Below are 5,923 nucleotides of genomic sequence, written 5' to 3' on the forward strand. Positions count from 1 at the left end.
ATATATATATATATATATATATATATATATATATATATATATATATACAGAGTAACAGTAAAATGAAGAGAATGTGTACATTTGAGATGGTCTTTTAGCTGTTAACCAGCTCTCAACATCTACCATACTCTTCTAAGGCTGCCATTTAAGAAAGGGTGAGCATAAAAACTTGGTGCAAGTTATGGAGTTCCACATGTCAGCAGGATGAACTTAATCAAGGAACTAACTTAGGCTACAGACCATGCTAAAGTATAAAAAATAAAAAATGTAATTTTACTTCCACCTGGATATTTAAATAAAGATAGCAGTACATGTTGAGTGTCAAAAAATGTGGCTAGAGTAGTAATAATGACTATTTACAGACTGAAAGAGTCAACTTTTCGAATGAATGCTGACTTTCATCTAAAAATTAATTTATAAAATGACAAGTAAGGATATGCATTTCTTGAGGATTTTTAGTATGATTTCTATCAGAAAGGTCAGTATATGTAAATGAGTTATTTGCACTGTACTGAAAGATACAGAATGCATTTTGAGAGTGAATTTGGAATCTTCAGAGTTACTTAATTATTTCAGAATATACCGTATATTTTTATACATAGACATTGGGAAAGCATTTTGGTTAAGGTGATCGTTGTGGTTGCTCAGATCAAAATTTGATAGCTGTGTATTTAAATCTTTCTTCCAAGCCCTGGAATTGACTTAACAATAAGAACAAGGTATTCATTTTAATAATCTTAACAAATCTCAGAAAAGTAAACGGTTTTCTCTGGAATAGGATTAGAACAAAGAACTGTAACATATACACATATATCCATAACATTTTCCTTACTAACTCTGAATAAATATGTCAATTTGACAGGAATGTATGCTTTCTTATACAATGCTTTGGTCTCTAAACTGAGAGAGAAATAATATATTAGAAAATTCTTAAATATATAATTTATAGATATGAATCTAATACAGATATTGTAACATAAGTAATAGCTTGCATTATCCTACTCAATGATTTAAATTTAACAGTTACCATATCCATTGTTACAGTATTCTAAAATATGTATTAACTCATTCAATATTGTCAGTGACTTATAGATGGCTAATATAATTGCTTCATGTTGTAGATGATGGCATTGAGAAGCATAGACCTATAAACTGTGGCTCTCTTGGGACTCAATAAATAAGGCTAGCCTTGAACTCACAGACATCCAACTGTCTCAGTGCTTAAGTGCTGGGATTAAAAGTATACATCACCCCCCAGGTCTTTCTATCTCCCCCTTCTTTCATAAGCTTCCCTGCACTCTCCCCACAGTTTGGCTATGAGTCTCAGCATCTGCTTTGATACCCTGCAGGGTAGAGTCCTTCAGAGGCCCTCTGTGGTAGGTAGGCTCCTGTCCTGTTCCCTGTTTTTTTCCCTCTTCTGATGTCTATCCCCTTTGCCTTTCTGAGTGAGGATTGAACATCTTACCCAGGGTCTTCTTTCTTGATTAGCTTCTTTAGGTGTACAGATTTTAGTATGTTTATCCTATATTATCTGTCTAATATCCACTTATAAATGAGTACATACTGTGTGTGTTTTTCTGTTTCTGGGATGCCTCACTCAGGATGATCTTTTCTAGTTCCCAAAGAGAGAAGCTCCACAAGACCAACAGAACCAAAAAATCTGGGTACAGGGGTCTTTTCTGAGACTGATACTCCAACCAAGGACCATTGATGGAGATAACCTAGAACCCATGCACAGATGTGGTCCATGGCAGCTCAGTGTCCAAGTGGGTTCCCTAGTAATGGGAACAGGGATTGTCTCTGACATGAACTGACTGGCTGGCTCTTTGATCACCTCCACCTGAGGGGGGAATGGCCTTACCAGTCCATAGAGAGAGAAAGTGAAGCCAATCCTGATGAGACCTGATAGACTAGGGTCAGATGGAAAGGGAAGAAGGCAGCCCTTATCAGTGGACTGGGGGGAGGGGCACGGGAGGAGATGAGTGAGGGAAGGTGGGTTTGAGAGGTAATGAGGGTGGGGCTACAGATGAGATACAAAGTGAATAAACTGGAATTAATAAAAAAATAACTAAATTTATTTAAAAGTGTACATCACCATGATCAGCTACATGTGACTTTCTTATGACTAAATTATAAATAAATAAATAAATCTTTACCAATATATCCATTGACGAGTACCCTCATCTTTTTTTATAAATTAACTATCATGAAGAGAATCAAGATACACATGTGTTTGCAGGTACCTCTGTGTCATGCTGAGTGAGATTCCCCTACATATAGCTAAAGGCTATATAATGTTATAGATTGATTCTAGTGTCTATGAAAATTCACTTTTGTTTCCTTATTATTTATATTCATTCACATCTCCACCTGAAATGACTAAGAGTCCCCTGACCTTTCTTCCTTGCCAGTATTTCTTGTTTGTGTTCTTGATGGTACCCATTTGGGCTGGAGGTCCAGTATAACCTCAGTATAGTCTTTATTTGCATCTCCCTGGTGTCTAAAGGTGTGGAATGTGTTTTCATGTATCTTTGTCCTAGATAGCATAATTTTTTAAATTAATTAATTAATTAATTTACTTTAAATCCTAATAGGTACTTTCTCCTTCTCTTCTCAGTTTCTCCCTCTTCCCACCACTCCCCTCCCTTTTTTTCCTCCTTCTTTTCTTCTTAGAGAAGGGGAGACTTCTTATGACTATCTATCAGCCTACCTTGGAATACCAAGGAGAACTGGACACATCTTCTATTGAGGCTAAACAAAGTATCCCAGTTATGGGGAAGGGATCCAAGAGCAGGCAACACAGTTAGAAACAGCCGCTGCTCCTGCTGTTGGAGAAACCACAAGAGGACCAAGCTGTACATCTGTTACATATGTGTGTGTGGTGGGAGGGCTCCATCCATCCCATGGATGCTCTCTGGTTGGTGGTTTAGTTTCTGTGAGGCCCTCTGTGTCTTGCGGTGTCCTTGACCTCTTTGACACTCTCAGCAAGTCCTCCCCTTCTCCCATAAGATTCCATGAGCACTGCCTAATGTTTGGCTGTGGGTCTGTGCATCTATTTGCATCAGCTGTTTTCTTGAGGGACAATAATATCAGTTGCTTTTACTAACCTGTCTTCCATAAGCCTTCCTCTGCCAAGGGGCATCTGTCACCTCATTTCACAAAAGAGTCACTTATCTCGTCTCTATAAATGTCATAATTCTGTGAAATAATATAAAAATATGTATAAAAACATAAAATATTGAACATGATTGACAATGAAGTAATAAAAACAAGAGAAAATTTTAAATATGATAACTGAAAGAACACTGTTCTGTTATTGTTGTTCATGTTTAATATTTTTTATCTACTATTGTTTGGCCAACACGGTTTTCATACAACTTTATTTAAATGTGTATATATATATATATATATATATATATATATATATATATATATATGGCATAAATACCATCCATATGCTCATTTGAAAATAAGAAAACTGGTATTAAGTCTACTTAAATAGTTGGTTTTGCAAAATTTATTTTTGCGGTCTTAAGCCTGAGATACAAACGTTGTTTTGTAATGTAAGAGTAAATTATTTTTACTCTGCATGCAATAAATATCATCTAATGTCTGTAAAAATAGCAAATCACACTTTCCAGGTAAAAATATAACTATTTCATATAAGAACTAATATATTAGAATGATAAGTACTTATATTGCCACAAGTTAGTAGAAAATTATACTAATGATGAGAAATGTAAATTTCACCTTATGTTTCTATGCAAATAAACTTATTAAAGCACCTGTTGAAGGGTGTGGTATCAGCAAAATCCAGATACTCATTATTCATTTGAAAAGATCTTAATACTTGTTTGGATTAAAAATAAGTCATGAACAAGAGATGCAGTCAGTGTGATGAGAAAAGTTATTTTTGCCACTAGAGTAAGAAGATAAATTTATTTAAGGAGTTTCTTGAGTTAGTAGGTAAAGCTCATTATATTTCTTGTATTCTGGATAATGATGATTAATGAATAGGACATGAACTTGGAAATATTTTATTCAAAACAAATTAAAATGCTAATATTTATTAATTAGTACAGAAAAATATTATGTAAATTACTAACAAAAAGTTACAAGCTTTCTAATTGTACATATCCAAATCTGAAATCTGTGTGGGCATGAGAAAACAATTGTACACAGGTGTGTGTGTGTGTGTGTGTATGTGTACACATTCATGGGAATGCATCTCATAAGACTCTTTAGAAGAACACTGAATGGCTAAGATCAAAAACTTAAGCGACAATATATGCTGGAGAGGTTGTGGAGAAAGGATAACCCTCCTTCATTTCTGGTGGGAATGTAAACTGGTACAACTGAAATCAGAAATCAATCTGGCTCTTTCTCAGTCAATTAGGAATAGCACTTCCTCAAGATCCAGATATACCACTCCTAGGAATATATCCAAAATATGCTCAAGTACACAAGGACATATGTTCAACCATGTTCATAGCAGCTTTATTTGTAATAGCCAGAACCTGGAAACAGCCCAGATGCCCCTCAAAGGAGGAATGGATACAGAAATCGAGGTACATTTACACAATGTAACACTACTCAGCAATTAAAAACAAGGAAATCATGAACTTTGCAGGTAAATAGTGGAATCTAGAAAAGATCATCATGAGTGAGCTATCCCAGAAGCAGAAAGACACACATGGTATATACTCACTTATAAGTGGATACTAGACCTATAATAAAGGATAAACATACTAAAATCTGTACACCTAAAAAAGCTAAGCAAGAAGGAGGACTCTGGGTAAGATGATCAATACTCACTCAGAAAGACAAATTGGATGGACACTGGAAGAAGGAGAAATCAGGGAACAGGAGAGGAGCTTACCACAGCAGGCCTCTGAAAGACTCTATCCAGCACTGTATCAAAGCAGATGCTGAGACTCTTTTTTTTTTTAACTTTTTAAAAATTTTGTATTAATTACACTTTATTCATTTTGTATCCCCCCATAAGCCCCTCCCTCCTCCCCTCCTGATCCCACCCTCCCTCCCCTTTCTGCATGCATGCCCCTCCCCAAGTCCACTGATAGGGGAGGTTCTCCTCTCCTTTCTGATCTTAGTCTATCAGATCTCATCAAAAGTGGCTGCATTGTCCTATTCTGTGGCCTGGTAGGGCTGCTCCCCCCTCAGGGGGAGGTGATCAACGAGGAGGCCAATCAGATTATGTCAGAGGCAGTCCCTCTTCCCATTACTAGGTAACCCACTTGGACACTGAACTGCCATGGGCTACATCTGTGCAGGGGTTCTAGGTTATCTCCATGAATAGTCCTTGATTGGAGTATGAGTCTCTGGGAAGTTCCCTGTGTTCAAATTTTCTTGTTCTGTTGCTCTCCTTGTGGAGTTCCTGTCCTCTCCAGCTCTCACTATTTCCCACTTCTTACATAAAATTCCATTCACTCTACCCACCAATTGGCCATCAGGCTCAGCATCTGGTGAGTTGTCCCAGAAGCAAAAAGACACACACGGTATATACTCACTCATATAGACATACAACATAGGACAAACCCACTAAAATCTAAAGAAACTAACCAAGAGAGAGGACCCTAACTAAAATGTTCAATCCCCACCTGAAAGGCAAAGAGGCTGGACATCAGAAGAAGAAGAAAACAGGAAACAACCTAGAAACCTGCTACAGAGGGCCTCTGAAAGCCAGAAGAAGAAAACAGGAAACAAACTAGGAACCTACCACAGAGGGCCTCTGAAAGCCTCTGCCCTGCAGACTATCAAAGCAGAGACTCTTAACTAAACTTTGGGCAGAGTTCAGGGGATCCTATGAAAGAAGGGGAACATAGTAAGATCTGAAGAGGACAGTAGCTCTACAAAGAGAGTAAAATAACCAAAAAAGCTGGGCCCAGGGGTCTTTTCTGAGACT

The sequence above is a fragment of the Psammomys obesus genome, unplaced genomic scaffold (assembly GCF_907164565.1).
Source record: "Psammomys obesus unplaced genomic scaffold, mPsaObe1.curated_primary_1811, whole genome shotgun sequence".
NCBI classification, from domain to species: Eukaryota; Metazoa; Chordata; class Mammalia; order Rodentia; family Muridae; genus Psammomys; species Psammomys obesus.